Source organism: Piliocolobus tephrosceles, chromosome 4, assembly GCF_002776525.5.
Source record: "Piliocolobus tephrosceles isolate RC106 chromosome 4, ASM277652v3, whole genome shotgun sequence".
Taxonomy (NCBI): domain Eukaryota; kingdom Metazoa; phylum Chordata; class Mammalia; order Primates; family Cercopithecidae; genus Piliocolobus; species Piliocolobus tephrosceles.
Genome location: NC_045437.1, coordinates 37582849 through 37602385, shown reverse-complemented (window position 1 = coordinate 37602385; position 19537 = coordinate 37582849). Strand labels below are relative to the sequence as shown.

General features: G+C 42.4%; 1 protein-coding gene and 1 long non-coding RNA gene across 5 annotated transcripts in view; one reads left to right on the top strand and one right to left on the bottom strand.

Annotated features, from left to right (window-relative positions):
• Window positions 1-17328, bottom strand: part of LOC111545503 — a 107499-nt gene extending 90171 nt beyond the window's left edge. Inside the window, exon 1 of the long non-coding RNA XR_002732481.2 lies at window positions 14969-17328. This is a non-coding gene — a long non-coding RNA (uncharacterized LOC111545503). The remainder of the gene's footprint in view (window positions 1-14968) is intronic.
• The window catches only part of LIFR (LIF receptor subunit alpha), a 114476-nt gene that overhangs the window by 21110 nt on the left and 73829 nt on the right, over window positions 1-19537 (top strand). For 2 of the 4 annotated variants that reach the window (XM_026455963.1, XM_026455962.1), the window contains exon 1: window positions 16658-16989. The exons of 1 other annotated variant lie outside the window; for it this stretch is intronic. The gene's annotated coding sequence lies outside the window, so the exon portion shown is untranslated. Of the gene's footprint in view, window positions 1-16657; window positions 16990-17472; window positions 17777-19537 lie in introns of those variants that run through there. One more of the 4 variants, XM_023216489.2, reaches the window with a different exon arrangement.

Sequence of the window (19537 nt, the reverse complement as noted above, 5' to 3'; positions counted from 1 at the left end):
GGAAGTCTGTAGAGGGAAGGAGCCTGGCATGTGTAAGAAAAACAGTGAGTGTGGCTGACATGAGTAAGCAGAGAGAAGAGCAAGGGAAAGACCAGATGCAGTGTCAGGCCAGGCTTTTAAGTGGTGGGCTTACCTTGATTGCTTTTTTTTGTTTTGTTTTGTTTTGTTTTGTTTTGTTTTTTTGAGATGGAGTCTCACTCTGTTGCCCAGGCTGGAAAGCAGTGGTGCCATCTTGGCTCACTGCAACCTCTACCTCCCAGGTTCAAGCAATTCTCCTGCCTCAGCCTCCCAAGTAGCTTAGGACTATAGGCATATGCTACCACACTCGACTAATTTTTGTATTTTTACTAGAGATGGGGTTTCACCATGTTGGCCAGGTTGGTCTCGAGTAATCAGCCAGCCTCAGCCTCAAGTGATCTATCCCCCTCAGGCTCCCAAAGTGCTGGGATTACAGGCATGAGCCACTGCGCCCAGCCCCTTGATTGCTTTTTAAGCATTTTAAACTGAAGGCAAAAAGAGGGTTGGGAAATAGGCTGGGAGTGGTGACAAAATCAGGAAAGTGCAAAAATATATGCTGATTTGTGAATTTGCATTTCAGTATTCATCCATTCATTCATTTACACTTATGGGATGAGGGACTACCAAGTGAATCTGAACATGTCTGAAATTATTTGGGTGTCAATAACTACTGAATAGGATGACTGTATAAACAGTAACTTACAAGGTCAACACACTGGCAAAAGACATTCTGTTTAAAATTATTTAATTTCATTTCCTCTGATATTAAGTTAGTTCTTTCAGTAGATTTTCATTCTAGGGATAGTCACTGATATTTGTTGAATGCTTACTATGCATCAACTTCTGTTCTAATATGGTAATACATAACAGGCGTGTTTTCACATTCACACCTCACCACAACAACGCAGACAGATAGGATTCATCATTATCCCCCACTTTACTGATGGTGAAGTAGACACTGAAAGGCACATTGACCCACTGGCCTGAGATCACCTAGTTAGTAAGCGGAGAGTCAAGATTCACACTCAAGCAGTCTGATTTCAACTCAAAAGCTCTTAATGGCTACTTCTAGCTTCCAGAAAGAAGTCACAGACAAGCAATACAAACATCTGGTGGGTTTAATTGTTGCATTTCTCATTTTAAATTAGTAAATTGGCATTGTGCATTACACATTAAGCTCTTGTGAGCTCATTACTGTGATTTGATTCTCTAGGGTTTTGCCCCCTTTTAGTGAACTAATAAGGCTGAATTTCCAAACCTGAAATCCAGCTGTGGATCAATGGTTAGAACACAGGAGAGTGACAGAACCAAAGATGGGGAAAGCTGCAGCAGCCACGTCTTGCAGGTTATATAGACCGTGCACACAGTCTGAACTGTTCCCTAGTGTGTAGGGAAGGAGTATGATTGGTTAGGAGGTGATCACGACAGTTTGAGTGAGAGATGGTGGTGACTTAGACCACTGTGATGGCAGTTAAAATGGAGATGAAATAACAGATTCTAAGTAAAAGGCTGCACAAAGTGCTTGGCATGTAGTAGGTGTGCTATTAAGGGGTAGCTATTGTTAACAACCATGGCAAATTCATTTCAATCCAGCAGGTCACATTTCATGGATTGGAAATGACTGCCTGAAGCAGAGCATTGGAAAGATATTCTGACCCCCCTTGACCCCTGCACAGGAGGAGCACTAGGATAGACTGGAGATGTCTGTTATAAGCTCTGGATAAACAGGTGGTAGCATGAATGATTTAACACCCTCCCCTTGGTGCTGTTCTCATGACAGTGAGTTCTTGCAAGATCTGGTTGTTTAAAAAGTGTGTAGCACCTTTCCCTCACTCTATCTATCTTGTTCCTGCTCCTGCCATGGAAGACAGCTGCTCCTTCTTTGCCTTCTGCATGATTAGAAGCTTCCTAAGGTCACTAAAAAGCAGAAGCTGCTATGCTTCCTGTATAGCCTGCAGAACTGTGAGCCAATTAAACCTCTCTTCTTTATAAATTACCCAGTCTCAGGTATTTCTTTATAGTAACGTGAAAACAGACTAATATACAAGTAAAGACAAGATTTTTATACAGATGATTTTGAATCATTTTTCTCCATAATAATATTCAAAGATAAAGTGGGCTTAAGCTATAGTAAAAACAATACTTTTTATTAGAAAAAAGCAATACCTAACGGATGATGAACTACAGAAACTTACAAAATTGACCTTGGGTTTGAAAGTATTCATGGGCAATGCCCTCCCTGCAAACAAAAGTTTCCACAGGCAAGTTAGTTTGACTTAGGTCAAATATTTTAGCCTCTCTTAGAGATTCATGATGCATATTAGCATGCTAAAAGTTCAGAAAAGGAAGCACACTAAAAGACACATTTTTAAGGTTGTTTAACCAGAAGTTTCCAAATTCATTGACCATGGGATATTTTTTCACTTTATACTTAACATCCCATAGAAACATAATACTTGCATTAATATTGCATTACGATAACAAGACATTGTGCTACAAAATTTGTAATGTCATCTTTTTCTTCTGGCTTTTGTACAGCTCAATCAGTAGGGGCAAAGGAAAGGAGGAGAAGGAGACTAGTGCCTTTTTTTTTTTTTTTTTTTTTTTGAGCTGGAATGCAGTGGTGCAATCTCGGCTCACTGCAACCTCTGCCTCCTGGGTTCAGGTGACTCTCCTGCCCCAGCCTCTTGAGTACCTGGGACTACAGACACCCACCACACCCCTGACTAATTGTTTATGTATTTTTAGTAGAGACACGGTTTCACCATGTTGGCCAGTCTGGTCTCGAACTTCTGACTTCAAGTGATCTGCCTGCCTCAGCCTCCCAAAGTGCTGGGATTACAGGCGTGAGCCACTGTGCCCGGCTGACCAGTCCATATTATTTGCTTGTTTCTAGAGAACGATGCTCACTTAATGATAACTGGTTGTATATAGCTCCACCTTGGCTCTGAATCTGATCACTGATGTTGTGGCTAACAATATTTAACCTCTGGATGATGAAGATCGAGTTGCAGCCTACACCCACATTTTGAAGTTGCTTAAATTTGGACTACTCAGGAGACACACAGATTCGGCAGATGTGAGCCAGTCACAGAACACTAGGGCTTATTCATTTTCAAAGTTTCCAATTTTTAGTTCAGTGCTTCGTACATAAAAGAGACTCACAAATGGCTTTTGAGTAATGAATGAATACACAAATGAATGAATAATTATGGTAACTATTTTTGCTCATGAGAAAAGGTAATTAATTATAAGACCAGTAAGTATTGCGCCAAATCTAGGATAAATTTTAAATAACACAATAGCCTTAAAATTAAACAAGAGTTCCTTTATTTGTTCTGTGGAGATTTAGCAAGTTATATCACTTTTGTCTGAATTATACATCCTGAAAAAATGGCATCTTCGTACAAAAATTGGCTAACGTTATTAAGTAACTTTGTCCTTTAATTAGGCAAGCCACTTAATCTCTTTGTTTTCTTGTCTCCTGCAATAGGTGAACTCTAAGTTCTAAAGTGTCCATGAATCTATTCACTTATAAATATGATGCTTTGTACTTTTTTTTTCTTGCAATACTGGGAAAGTGCATAATGTTCATTCTAAAATACAGTCTAAGTCCAGACCGAAAGAGCCTCAGGAAAGCACAGAATTCCAAAATGTTTTGCAAGAAAATCCTCACTCATTAAAGGTATGCTCATAAGAGGAAAACAAGAACTCTATTATATTTTCCTACAGAAGAACTGTATGAGGGCCTCTTCACAGATTCTCAGCAAGAACAGCACTCTCTTCTGGGAGAGTTTTGATGAACATGGGCCACCTTGGGAACTGATGACTTGGGCAGGTCCCCAAATAATCTTTAGGTACCTTTATAAGCCAACACTTACATGTACTTATTAAATAGCAGCCACTGTTCTAAATGCTCTACCTAGACAAATTGATTTAATCCTAACTACAGCCCTAAGAACTGGGTGGTATTATTATCTTCATTTTACAGATGGGTAAGTTGAGGTATAGCATGCTTAATTATCTAAGTGTTATGGACCTATTAAATGGTAGGGAATCAAGATAGTATGGGTCCAGAATCTCTGCTGGTAACCCCTCTGCTATACTGCCACTCAGGGTATCATCTAGTCATTGATGAAGGCTGAAACAGACTAAGTCAACTGACACTGATTGGGAGTCCACCATGTTAAATGCTGTAAGGAACTGAGGGGGAATAAAATGATGGGGTCCTCATTACTGCACTTACCCAGCTAACAAATAAGCAACACACTCTAGGCAGAATGAAATGAATATTAAAATAAAGATTCTTGGGAAAGAGGAGATAGAATTTGATCTAGCCTTGAAGAATAGAATTTTAATAGAGTGGAAAGGCAACATTTCAGGTTCCAGCAACAGTGCAATTTTAGGGTGTGCCAATTAGGCTTGTCTGCCCAGATTGTAAGACATGCAGTAGGGCAGTGGTTCCCAACCTTTCTGGCACCAGGGACCAGTTTCCATGGGAGAAAATGTCTCCATGGAGTGGGGTTGTGGGGGTGATGGTTTCAGGATGAAACAGTTCCACCTCAGATCACATCATCAGGCATTAGATTCTCATAAGGAGTATGCAACCTAGATCCCTCCCATGTGCAGTTCATACTAGGGTTCACACTCCTATGAAAATCTAATGCTGCTGCTGATCTGACAGGAGGTGGAGCTCAGGTGGTAATGCTCACTTACCTGCTTGTCACCTCCTGCTGAGCAGCCTGGTTCCTAACAGGCCACAGGCCGGTGACCCCTGCAGTAGGAGATGAAATCTGGCTCTTGAAGAGTCTCAATGCTATGCTGAGTCTAAATGTCATTGTGAAGGCAATAAGGACTAACTTGACTTCTACTTTGGAGTATAACTCGAGATAGAATGGTGGGCTATAATCTAAGCAGGAAGAATGAGGAATTAAATCAAGGCAGTTTCAGTGACAAGTGTAAAAATGGGTGATGTGGTCCCAGGATGTTGCGATATGGTGCCCAGACCTCCCCTTCAGTAATAATGATCAGATTATCCAAGTCACTGGGAATGCTGCCAAAAGAGGGCCTTTGGCCAAGGTCATGACCTCTTCCTGGGATGGTGGCATGAATGACTGATCATCACTGCAGGTGTAAAGGCCCCTAACTCTCACCACAGCTTAGGACAGCTGTGAAGGGCCATCTCAGCCTCAGAACTCACCACATTGCAGTTGAACTTCTTTCTCTGCCCAGTTGTGCTTTCTTTCCTTCTCTTTGACAAGCTTCTGTCTCAAGAACACTCCCAACAAACCTCCTCCACGCTAATCTCTGTCCTAGAGTTTGCATCCTGGGACACTCAACCTGCTTCTGATGGCTGTAAAGTGCATTATAAAAACAAAACCCCCAGTTGGGCATGTATGCATGAATGTAGCAAGTGAAGGAGAAGAAAAAGTCAAAGATCATGCCCAACCAGCATAGCTAGGAGGGTGGTCTTAGCCAGCATGGTCACTCCCTTGACTAACTATACTCAGCCCCTCAATGTGGTGTCTCTTCTTGACCCCTATAATCTACTCCTCACACATGGGGCAGAGGGATTCATGCTCCAAATCTTGCCATCATGTGCAGAAGAAATTCAAGGGTCCTTTATCCTGCCTACAACATCCCACCTAATTGACCTCCCAGATACCTCTCCAACCTCCCTGTGCTTCTGGACTCCAGCCACACTGACCTCCTTGAAGTTCTGGAACATGCCAACCATGTGCCTGTTCGTCTCCCAGAAACTCTCATAGGCCCTTGTCTCATTGCATTTAGCCCTCTCTGCTCAAAAATTCCTTCTCAAGAAGGCCTCCTCCAACTACTCCATTTACCGTAGAAACCGCTGTCATTCTCTATCCCTTTAAACCCACGTAATTTTTTTTCCAAAGCACTTATTGCAAGTTGCCATTGGCACATTATTTACCTACATGTTTACGTATGGTCTCTTTCTCTCTCTAGAATGAGGGCTCCATGAGGGCAAGAACTTTATCATCTTCACTGTTATATCCCTGGTCAGGCACATAATTTGTACATGAGTTATTGAAAATGAGAGTCATAGGAGAAGTATGTTTTCAGAAGAAAATATGAGTTCGATTTTGAATAGGTTGAATCTGAACAGCCTTTACAACAAAGCAGTCAGATCAGATGTTTAGAAGACAGTTACTCACAGTACCCAGTCTCTGTGAGGTGTAGGGAGAGAATGAGCTAGAATAGCAGTTTCCAAGTTGCTCTGGGGGAATATTAGGCTCATGGCAGGCTCTTTGAAATACAGAATGGTTGGGCCAGGTGGTGGCTCACACCTGTAATCCCAGCACTTTGCAAGGTTGAGGTGGGCAGACCACCTGAGGTTAGGAGTTCGAGACCAACCTGGCCAACATGGCAAAACCTCGGCTCTACTAAAAATACAAAAATTAGCTGGGCATGGTGGTGTGCACCTGTAGTCCCAGCTACTCGGGAGGCTGAAGTAGGAGAATTGCTTGAACCCAAGAGGCGGAGATTCCAGTGAGCCAAGATCATGCCACTGCACTCCAGCCTGGGCAACAGAATGAGACTCTTGTCTTAAAAAAAAAAAAAAAGAAATACAGAATGGTCATATTCTTTCAATGAAATAAAAACCAAACAGGTTTAATAAAAGAAAAATTAATAAATAATGGATAAGAGAGGGAGATGAGGAGAAAGAGAATGAGAGACAGAGAAAGAAGGGGATCTATTGGCTCATGTAACAGCAATGTCCAGAGGTTCAGGCTGGACAAGATCCAAGGACTCGAACAGTGATTCCAGAATTTGGTCTCTCTCCATCTCTCAGCTCTGCTAGTCACTTCTTGGAGGGTCTGCATTCTCAGCCAGACTCTTTCCAAACAGACCACATGGAAAGTGGATCACCAGAACTGGTTCCAATTCCTTCCTTTCAACGAACGCAGTGAAAGATGGTGCCTCTTTCGCAACAGTTCTTAAAAACATCGAAGGAATTGGACCTAAGGAGCTGGTCTGGCTTGAGTCCTGGGCCCAGAGGGATAAATGGTCTGATTTACTTAGACTGGGTCATCTCTGACACTGTGCACTGCAGGTTCCCAGGAGTTGATGATGTGCCTCTCTTCCCAACTCCATGTTCAGTGATTTCACCTTGGTAGCTTGAAGTTGGCCATGGTACGAGTGGCAAATGCTGGAACCACGGAAAATGGCAAATGCTACAAATTAAGGATTTTCTTCTTTTTTTTAAAGAATTGGTTGTTAACACTTATCAATGAGTCACCTGTCATATGAACATTTCTAAAGCCAGGAATGGGGGACAGACTCATCAGAACTCAGGGACTAAGCATGAGGGATGGGTGGTTTCCCACAGGGCAATCTAGACATTGTTACTAGGAAAAGGGAGAATGAATGTTGGGAAGTGTCCTCCCATATATTATATTATTACATTACATTTTGTTATAATTGAGGATCCACAATGAACTAAGGGTTCTAAAATGGCCTGTGACTTATAAAGCTGTTTAACTCAGTGTTACCCAACCTTCTCTGATTAGAAAGTCTCTTTTTTCATAAACTTCTGATTAACTTCTCAATGCCTTTAGAAAATAGTGAACAAGAGTATAGAGATATTAATACAAAAGAAGGGAACTAACAATTTTTATGTAGATCTATTGCTGTGTTAGTGGCTGGGGGAGAAAAGATCCTTTATCGTTTTCTCTACCTTGAATAGCAAATAGAAAATGCTTAAAATGAAGAAAATATTGATTTTAAACCAACTAATATGACTGCAAACTTTATCTTAACTTTGAGCGACTAAAAGAGATTTAAAAATCAAAGGAACAATATATTTCCTATATCTTTTAGGCTGAATATTATGTTAATTCTAATATTTTTACGAGCTGTAATTAACCTTCAATCATTCAGAAATCAAATACTCAGGCTTTAAGCATGTATATCTAAAACTTCATCTAGCGCTATGATAGGAAGAAAAAATGAAAGACAGAAAGCAATGAAAAATTAATTTTAAAACAGTTTCTTTTTTGGCAACTCAGGCTAATCAAGGACATTCTGACCATGTTTTGAGTCTTACTATGTAAGCTTCATAAGAGTCTTCATAAGACAAAGGGCTTTGTGTCACTTACTGTTGTTTCCTTAGCATGCATATGTATTAAGTACTCAATAAATATTTGTTGAATACTGAGTTTTAAAAATCAACAATGGCACTGGGCGCAGTGGCTCACATCTGTAATCCCAGGAATTTGGGAGGCCGAGGCCGGGGGATCACCTGAGGTTGGGAGTTTGAGACCAGCCTAACATGGAGAAACCCTGTCTCTACTAAAAGTACAAAATTAGCCACGCGTGGCGGACCATGCCTGTATTCCCAGTTACTTGGGAGGCTGAGGCAGGAGAATCACTTGAACCCGGGAGGTGGAGTTTGCAGTGAGCCGAGATTGCACCATTGCACTCCAGCCTGGGCAACAAGAGCTAAGCTCCATCTCAAAAAAGAAAAAAAAAATCAACAATGATGACAGAAGTATACTTTAATTCCACTTGATGCTTTCTCATATACATCATCTCATTTCATATGTTTTGTGGACATATGAAGGCACTGTCTGCCCTTCCCACCTTCCTTCATGTAGGAATTTACCTTCCCCCAATAGCTGTGTCACCATCTGGGACTTTATATTCTTTTACGTGACCTTTTTCCCTTTCCTTTTGGCCTAAATTAGTTAGGCAATAGCTATGCTGCCATTTGGAACTTAATATTCTTTTTCATGATCTTTCCCTCTTCCTTTTTTGCCTAAATTAGTGAGGGTTGTATTTCTACCACTTGTAGGAAAGGAATCGTCATTGAACAATTTTCATTGTTATATCTGTTATACTGACAACTATATTAATGGAATACTGATATGCTGTGTTCTTCAACTGAAAATTTTTACTTTCTAAAGATAAAGTATTGAACATCCAGGGCTCAATACTGAATATAAGTCTAGTACAATTTCAACAAATTCCTTACTAAACTGCTGTGCAAAATATAGATGAAAGCTCATACCTATAATCCCAGCACTTTGGGAGGCCAAGGTGGATGGATTGCTTGAGGCCAGGAGTTCGAGATCAGCTGGCCAGTGTGGCGAAACCCTGTCTCTACTAAAAATGCAAAAAATTAGCCAGGCATGGTGGCAGGCGCCTGTAATCCCAGCCAATCAGCAGATTGAGGCAGGAGAATCACTGGAACCTAGGAGGTGGAGGGTGCAGTGAGCCAAGATCGCACTACTGCACTCCAGCCTGGGTGAAAGAGTGAGACTCTGCCTTAAAAAAAAAAAAAAAAAATATATATATATATATATATATATATAGAGAGAGAGAGAGAGAGAGAGAGAATATATATATATACACACACACACACACATATATATATATAGAGAGAGAGAGAATATATATATATACACACATACAGATATATATGGCATAGACAAAAATAACACTCTCTAAATCCAATGGAAGTGTCTAGGGATGCTCCCGGCTGTTGGTGGTTTTGAATATATTACTTTAAGGTTGAAGAAAGGAGTAACCCACGAGAGGTGAGTAGCAGAATGAGAATCCAGTCACGGGGAACTGGGTGTGGTGGCTCACACCTGTAATCCCAACATTTTGGCAGGCTGAGATGGGAGGATCCTTTGAGCCCAGGAGTTTGAGACAAGCCTGGGCAACACAATGAGACCCTGTCTCTACAAAAAATAAAATTAGCCGGGCATGGTGGTGTGTCTGTAGTCCCAGCTACTTGGGACGCTGAGGTGGGAGGATCACCTGAACCCAGGAGGTCGAGGCTGCAGCAAGCTGTGATGGTGCCACTGCACTCCAGCCTGGGCAGTAGTCTCAAAAAAAAAAAAAAAATCCAATCATGGGGTCTCCAAGCAGAAGAGAGTAGTGTAGGCAAGGGGGATGGGCTGGTCCTACAGAGACACAATTCTGCACTCAAACAACACTCACAGGAAACAGCAAGTCTCTATCTCAATGAGCAATACAACCTGAAACAGGAATGTAGGAGAGAAAGAATTAGATTCAACCCAACAGAGACAAAGGACAGGAGCCATTTGGACTAAAGAAAGACAGAATTCAGAGCATGTCCTTTGGGTTGAGAAGAGCCTTCGATAGCACTCAGTCAAAACCCAACTTTGTCAAAGCCTCACTCACAAAGGCACTGTGGTGTAGGTGAGATCCTAGTGAAGCTCCTGAAACTAGAAGCGGTAGGAGAAGGTTCAGTGGCCAGCACTGAAGTGGAACATAGGGTCCAGGAGCGAGGAGTGTGGGCTTTGGAGCCAGACTGCCATGGTTTGAATCACACTGTTGTCAATAACTGTGTGGCCTTTGGCAAGTTAGTGAACCTCTTTGCCTGACTTGTAAGTGGAGATGACAACCCTCCCTGTAACTTGCAGGGTTGTAGGGAGGATGGGCTGAGTTGGTAGACAGTACCTGGCATGCCATAAATGCTTAATAAATGTTCAATGTTTTCTAGTGATTATGAATTCTGAGCCCCATTTTTAGTCAATATCTTCTAAATCATTATAAATTGTGATGACTTTGGAATTAAACAGACTGGTGCGTTCATATCTTTGTTATTTCACTCCTTTGAGCTTTGGTCTCTTCACCTGTAAAGTAAAACTAATACCTACATATAAAAAACACAGAGAAAGTGCCTAGCACGGGGACTCTTTATGTTAATAACCAATTAATATTAATCTCCCAACCTGAGAGTCACCTGCACAGCTATGTTTCTCTTTTCTAAAGTTAAGAGAAAACCCAGTCAGGTTAGACTTATTGGAATAGTCCAGGTCAAGACCACTTGGGTGGGTAGAATGGAATTCTACGTGAATTCACGTTTGAGTGGGATACCACATTGATTAGGGTAGTGGCAAGGTTTCTGTCAGCCCTTTAAGTCTAAGACCCTGGGAACAAAATAGCCAGAAACACAAGATTTCTTGGGTGTGTCACAGAAAAAAATTCCAAGCTGCAGACTTTCCCTTTGAGAGTGGTGTCCTCAGTTACCTTAAATTCCAGTAGAAATACCATCCACAGAAATGTCCGTGTTTACCAGGGCTGCCATAGTGATGGCTGCTTTTGTTTTCCCGATATGAGACCCAGGCAGTGTTCTAGATTAGGTACCCGAAGAAAACCATGGGGACATCACTGTTATTTAAATTAATTATTTAACTGACTAGTTATTTTTCAGCTGCCCAGTGTTTCAGAGACCTTGAATTATGCCTATTGGCAAATGTGTAACCACTGAAAATTCTTCACAGTCAGAAACTGGAAAGAAAAATTCACCCCTGTAGTTTTAGACTTTTGGTTTTGTACATAATATTGAAGGCTGTGGATCAAGTGCATTATTTAGAATAATATATTCAGGATTTAAGGAATTTGGGTTCAATTTTGAACCACTCCACCACCCCTGGCTGGACCTCAGCTCAATCCCTTAATCTTTTGGCTTCTTTCTCCATCCGCACAAGATGCCTCTGGCAACACATTGAGTGCAGTAGCATAGGAATACATTCAATAATGGGCTTAATATCACCACTCAAAAGGGAGTAAATTGCTTTTTTGTGGGATCCATTAGCTTAGCTGAGAATATTAGCCCAGTATTCTGGATGTATGATGGGCTTTCTGGATGGAAAGAAGGTAGCATCAATTTAAATGTTTTGCTTTGCCTCCCTAAATGACTCTGGACAACAGATAAAGAATAAGGGGAAAGAAAGAAAAGCAGGGACAGAGGAGAGTGCTCAAGAAGTCAAAAGGAAGAGGTAAAGGGATGGAGGCTCAAGGGCTAAGAAGTGAGGTATAGGTGAAGATGGAGGCGGAAGAGAAGATGGGAGAGGCAAGAAGGGAAACAAGAAGATTCCTTAGGGATAGGAAGCACAAGAATGTGAAACGAAGATTCCAATCAGATAGAAGTTCATCGGGACAACCGTATGGAGAGGGGGCAGAGCAGAGTGGACGGGCAGGGTTCACTCTGGAAAGAGAGGGTTTGCTAGGGCTGTCTCCCTCCCTCCTGTCACTGGCTCTCTTCACATTTGCCGTGCCCCCAGGATCCCCAACAGTGGGCTTTTGGCTCAGAGTTGGCTTTAACAGCTGTGCCATTTAGTCTCCCAAGAGTATAAGAGGTCTCCAAGACCCAGGAGGTTAAGCAAATGTTAGGGGGTTATCGGGGGAAAGTGTTCTTACTTCATGTTCTTCAAATTAAACAGTGAAGTGAAGTCATAGAGGACACGAGGTGATGGTAAACAATACAATGGAACCAAAGAGAAAATGACTGCTTTATGGGTATCTCAGTAATACCAATATACTCCTCATAATTCTCTAAGCTTTACTCTGTAAGGACAATTGGGGGCTAGAACTGCCTAACCATCACCCCACTCCCAAAGTAGGCTCCTGTATTTGCTTTGATAGATTTAGGAGTGGTAGTAGAAATCATAATAATGATAACATTCACAGCAAATATTTATTGCTTACTTTGTGCCAGGCACATATGCACGCATCCTTCCAAAAGGGATTTCAGATGGTCTACAAAAAGACAACTTCTAAGAGGGGAGGAAAAAATAGACAAATATACCTTGGCTGACGAAGGCTACAGTAAATTTGATACAGCAGTAAGTGGTTGGATAGGAATTAACTCATTTTGTCATCTCTACAACCCTATGAGGTAGGTACTTTTAATAACCCCTTTTTATAGAGAAGGGAACTGGGAAAACCAAGATTGATACAACATCATTGGCTTGACTTCAAAGGCTAGGGAAAACAAAAACCAAAACAAAACAACTGTGGTAAGAGTCTCACTACTTACTTTCAACAGTAGCAATTTTGAAGTTAATCACCACAAAAAAAAAAAAAAAAATTAGCTCTGTATGCCATCAAAAGATAACCAAAATTGTTGTTGTGTAGTGTCCCTCTTAACTTAGATATGTGAGTATCGCTCAGATAAGTACCCTTAAGACAAATTCTTCCCAGAGACTGGGTCAGGAAAGGCTTTCTCCTGATGAAACTGTAGGACTCCTTCCACTTGACAAAGAGAGCTACGCAAATCTTCATTTCCCCTATTACACTGCTATGAGGAAGCTTGGGCTCAGTTTTATGCTCAAATACTATTGTTTGTCTCAGCCAGAATTTCAACTTGTCTTTTTTTTAAAAATATTTGTCTTTCATTGTAAATAAACCACCTTAAGTCCCTTTTGGAAGAAGGCATGGTATAAATAAAACAAAAGATAGGCCGGGCGTGGTGGCTCACACATGTAATCCCAACACTTTGGGAGGCCAAGGTGGGTGGATTACAGGTCAGAAGTTCAAGACCAGCCTGGCCAAGATGGTGAAACCCCGTCTCTACTAAAAATACATAAAAATTAGCCAGCCATGGTGGCGGACACCTGTTATCCCAGCAACTCGGAAGGCTGAGGCAGATAATTGCTTGAACCTGGGAGGCGGAGGTTGCAGTGAACCGAGATTGCACCACTGCACCCCAGCCTGGGTGACAGAGCAAGACTCTGTCTAGAAAAAAAAAAAAAAAAAAAGACAAAATGCAATCCTGCTGGGGCCAAGCTAGAGACATAATTTAGCAAATTACTGGACATAGCACCCTGAAATCATTGCATCTAAAAGAGAATATTCTAAACAGAATTTTGAGCAGATACTATTTTTTATGGTCTTTGCTATATTTTTCATGTCTCTCAAATAGCATTCCAAACCACTTTGGGTAAAGAACATAAAATCTAGAGAAAAATAACTGATTACTCTCAAATGTCTTCATGTTACAGGGATATAATTAAAGTTTTGAATCTTGTCCAACACTGTGCTCCAAAATAAACCAATTTAAGTCTACATTTATCAGTCAGCCTTAAAATGAAAAACAGTTTCACTCATTTCAATTATTCACGGGTTAATAAACTATGCTTAATTTGTAGATTTTTTTTTTTTTTTTTTGCTTCCAAAATTTATTCCAGGAACATAGCCATATCTTCTCCTGCTGACTGATAAACACTATATATATTAGATCATGCATAAAGAGAAGCCTGTTTAAGGGTCAAGATATAGGTACTTTAATAAAAAAAAACTCCCATCAACTCAAGGTTGCTGTTTCTGTAATTGATCCGTTCAAAAAACAACGCGTTTCATTTCCAGAACTTTCATTACAGATGTGACTATGATTTTTGTTTCATTTGAACATTACTATATAATGATGCATTTCAAATGCAATAGCATTTGCAAAAAAGAAAATAAATTATCAAAGAAAAACAGAAAGAAGAGCCAGTAGCTGGGAAGAAGATCACAAATGTTTAGCACAAAATAATTAATTAAGAAATCAGTTCTGCTTATCCAGCAAGTACTTACAGCTCAACATTTTGCTACTTCAGTCCCATTCAATTTTAACTTGTGACAAAACTTACACTTTTACTTCTAGTTTTGTGACTTACTCTATTTCATTGTTTTATTTATTCAACAAACACTTATGGAGATAAGGCTCGTTGTATTATGCAATATAAGCATCAAACAAAATACGTTCTTGTTCTGATACTTATTTTGCAACACTTCATGAAACTGCAAAAAGTAAACATTACATAAATTAGAATTTACAACATAGACTGGTCTATGACAAAGTAAGTAAAAATAGTGTCAAATTGAATTGAAATTGAGATGAAATTCCTTCAGGAGTCCATATAGATTAATTCAGATTTTTATAGAACAGATAAGAAAAATTTATTCTTGACAGCACAGACAGCAGTCAGGTGCCCTAAGCTGGGTTATGGCCTGGTCAAATATTGCTAACATATATTTAAAGCTCTTGCTTTGTTACAGAAATATAAACTCTGTTTTTTCTCATGAAACAGTGTGTATACTGCAACTCTTCAAGTTATACCTCAGTATGGTGTAAGGAATGTGGTGTTCCTTAGAAGCTGCGGCAAATTCCTAAATTTCTTACCTGTAAAATGGGTATACATGGAAGGTAGGTCTTCTGTGAGGCTCACGGCATAAACTTTCGGGCATCTTCTCTAGGCCTCCATTCCAGGCCTTGGTAGGAGCCTTGGCGATACATTCACCTGGTCATGCGTTTATGTACAATTTGCAAAAGCAATATCTTGTCACCACAATTAGCTGAGACTGAGGTTTCTTTCCGCTTGGACTTTCCCTCTGTCATTTTCTCTTCTACTGGGTGGTGCTGGGGCAACCTGGACATGCTGTGTGATTATAGTCAGGTTTTGTGCTCCTACCCAAACCTCATCTTGAATTGTAATCCCCACATGTTGGGGAGAGAAGTGATTGGATTATGGGGACAGTTTTCCTACGTGGGTCTCATGATAGTAAGTGAATTCTCACGAGATCTGATGGTTTTGTGTTTGGCAAGTTCCTCCGCTCACAATTCTTTCCTGCTTCCTTGTGAAAAAGGTACTTGCTTCTCCTTCCACCATGATTGTTAAGTTTCCTGAGGTCTCCCTAGCCATGTGGAACTGTGAGTCAATTAAGCTTCTTTCCTTTATAAATTACCCAGTCTGGGCAGTTCTTTATAGCAGTGTGAGAACGGACTAATACACAGTATTTGCTTTTAAGAGGACCACCCAAATTGCATAAATTGCAGGCCCCACAAAACCTGCATCACCCCCCAAGTATGAGAATAGTACCGATTTCACAGGTGTGCTATGAGGATTAAGAGGTAATGGACACATGGTGTACCAGGTGGATGTTAGCCATTATCACTACTCCAAATCTCCATCTATCTATTACAGCAAGGCCACAGAAACGAGCCTTTTATGTAATATGCTTAAAACTAAATTCTTCTCATGGAATGGGATTTTTCAACCCCAGGCAACAGGGCCACATCAGGCCCTAGGCTTTTTTGCCTTCGTTGAGCCCCTTACTCCATTAGATATATATATATTTAATATATATTAAATATATAAATATATATATACTTAAGATTGTATTAGTACAAAAACAAATATATTAATTTATATTAAAATACTTTCTTAAACCTAAATATTTTTCCTTCTGATTTGAAAAGAAAATTTTTTTTGTGGGCCTCTAAAAATATTGTGGACCTTAGGCACTGTGCCTAATGGAAAAGACAGTGACAGGATTGTGCAATATGAATAATGATAAATTTCCCAAACCATCAAGGACTCAAGAAAAAGGGTAAACATCTCAAATGGGGTTGGTTTCAAGTACCTATAATAGAAAAATGTTATCCAAACAAGGTCTTAGGGGTAACAGGAGGCGTTTTTAGTGTTCAAAATACACACATGGATGGAGTTGGCCATTAGGACACTAATAGCGACCGCATCTAGCTGTGAAATACATATTTTTGTTTTGGGAGTCTACTTTTCAATAAATGTACTTTCAGGTGTTTTGTTGCCCATTTAATTACATGATCAACAGGGAAGAGTTATTTTACAAAACAAGCTTCATTTTGCCAATTTATAAATTGCTTTGGAAATTCATCCAAAGGTCTTTAAAAAGCACGTTGGCCTTGGTGCTGGTGCATCACATAAATCACAGATGAAACAAACAAGCCGGTTTCCTACTCAAGGTGTGTCTGTAGTCCTGACTGTGTGCCAGGGGCTCTATCTGGCACATTTCTTAACTTTGCAAAATTAATTGTGCCGAAGAGAACACCATCAAACGCGTCCGGCATACAGCGTAAACATCTTCAGACCGTGATCCTGCGCCATCAAACGCTCTCCAGCTAATTTCATTTGGTCATTACTCTGGAAGAAAACCGAGGCCAAGTGAAACTGCGGAAATGGGAACAATGTACGGAGGAAAAATCTCACCCCATTAAGGGATCCGTTTCTGCTCCGCACAAATAAGCCCACCCCGCCTTGGAGGCAAGACTAGATGGCTCCAGGATATTCTCGGCGCGCCCGCGGGCCCTCTCGGCAGGGGAGTCCCGCACCCAGCAGGAGGGCGGTGACGCGAGCGGTGGCGCCTCGGCCCTGGGCTGTTTAGGTAATTCGCAAAGTCTCAACAATCATCCCCCTCTCCCAGAAGCTGGTTTTCGTGTGTGCAGTAGTAACAGAGGCGGCGGAAACACCGTCCCGCGCTTTCCTCTCCTCAAGGCACTGTTTGCAGCGGCAGCATTCGGAGAGCCGCGGTCCTCCCAGCAGGGCCGTCGCGCACTCGACCTTTCGCGAGGATTTGCCTGGGCTCGGCCGCCTCGCTCTCCCCTGCGCTTCTATGACCTTCTGAGAGCGGCTTCACCACCGGAGGCTCGGAGGAAGCACCACCCTTGGCGTCCTGGGCCCGTGGCGCGGTCGCGTTCCTCCAACTGCCTGGAGCAGCCCCGCGGGCGCGCGGGCGCGCGGTCGGGGATCGGCGGGGACGCGCGGGTTGGGGCGGGACCGGGGCCGGGGGCAGGGGCGGGTCAGGGGCGGGGCCGGGCCCGCTGCGCCCCCAGCCGAGCGGCGTGCAGGCGCCGCCCCCGCGCGCCGCAGTCCCGGCTGGAGCGACTCAGCCGTGGCGGTGGCCGTTAGTGTTGCTTCTGGGCGGCTCTGGAGGCGGCGGCGGCGGCCCGCGGGGTTCGCAGAGCGGAGCGGGCCGCCCTTCGCCCGTGGCCGCCTAGAGCAGCCTCTCGCCTGCACTGGGGAGGCGAGACGGCGGCGGCGGGTTGTGCCCGGCCCCCTCCTTGGCGGCTCCTGCCCCCGGGCGGCTGTGGGCTCTGGGCAGCCCCAGGGCGGCGGCCGAGGCGACAGAGCCGGCGGCCAGGGATGGCAAGATAGCGGCGCGGGAGCGTACCGTGAGTGCCGGGGGCGGGTGGGCGCGGCGCGGGGCAGGAGAGCCGCGGAGCCCGGAGCGGGGTCCCCAGGGGCGGCCTGGGCGGGGTGGGGCAGCGCTCCCGGCTCTGCGGAGCGTCCTAGGGGAGTGACCCCGAAGAGCGCCGCTCCGGGTCCCGCCGCTCTCCGCGCGCCCTTGGGTCACCCTCGTGTCCCGGGGGGCGCGGACTCTAGCACCCAGAACTTCTGCCCCACGCGCGGCAGTGAGTTGTGAGGCCAGAGGTTACCTGGGGGATGGGAGGGAGCTTGAAATGTTTTTCTTTTGGAGAGGTGACCTGCCAGGTGATTTCGTGCCCCTGTGCTTCAACTCCTCTTTAAACCTGTTCCTCGTCCTTTCTGTATCCGTAGTGCATTTGACTTACCTGTATTTTCATGTGCTTACTTCCGAAGGTGATATACTGGTTAAATCCAAAGTTAAAGTGTTGGAGGTCAAAGTTAGGCTTTGTGAAAGATGCCATTTCTGTTATGTTGTGTAAAAGCACAAAGCTGGATTCAGGAGTTCTGAGCAACGCAAAACTGCACATCACGTGTTCTGAATTTACATGATTAATCTGAATTAATGAGATTTTGCCCCCCCCCCCCCCCCCACATTCCGCCACCAAAAATATATGAGGTCTTTTATTTGCAGTTGGGTATCTTTGTGTTCCTTTTTGAATGTGTTTAGTGCAGTCAAATATTGTTATAACCTGCACTGTTATTGAATGGCATTTATATGGAAATCGGTTCTTTGCATTTCTTTTTATGTGTCTTTAAAAGATACATTCTTTCAACAGAAAAGTTTCAGTTTGAAGTTTGCCTTCCGATTCGTGTTCAGTTTCAGATTAGTTTTTAATTTTAAAAAGTTATTTGCTTGAAGTAAGATTAATGTGATATAGTAGTATCGTTTAGGCAGGGGTCCAGAAATGGTATAGAAATTAAATTTAAAGCAAACCTTTCCTTTTCACAAGTGGATAAACCAAGGAGTTTTTTCAGCGCAAATGCTACTTGCCCTTCCCCTTACATGATTATTTTGCCACAGATCTGAAATTACATTTCACTATTGCCAGAGGGTTTCTTGTCTAAGCCTGGCAGAGAAAAGGAAACCTAAGTATAATGTGTTTTTAAAAGCATGAGACCGTTCTTTTACTTGTCTTTTACGTTGACTTTCTGCTTTATAGTCGGGTGCAACTGTTCATTTGGAAACTTCATTAGGGAGTCAGTTGCAAGATCAATTTAAATATATGATGTGTTCTCAAGTTGGTCTGAGCAGCTATTTCCTCTCCAAGAATTGAATTGAGACTTCTTTGCTTTGTAATAGGTGAGATCACTAGCAAGCCTCTGATTAGTGGAGACTTGAATTCTCTTCTGGGGAATGAGAATCAGGGACTCTGTTGTTGAAGGAGCAAAACTTTTGTGATTTTTGAAAAATTTGCTTCTGAATGGTCATCTTTGACAAATATGTTGGTAATAGTATGCATTATTCTTATGTTAATTGTGCAGCAGGTAATCTTTTCACAATGGAGAAGATTCAATAGATATAAAAGATACAGAGTAGAAAGTATACCTCTCTCTCATCATGTTCCACAGCTACTGGCTCCTTGTGTATGTCTTTCCAGAGATAGCCTATGCTCATTTTGTATGTGTAAACATTTTGTATGTGTTCTTTTTGTTTGTATTCCCCAAGATGAGGTCCCCCTGTCCCTCTTCCCTCCCCAGAGTACTAAATCATGGCAGTCTCCATTGGT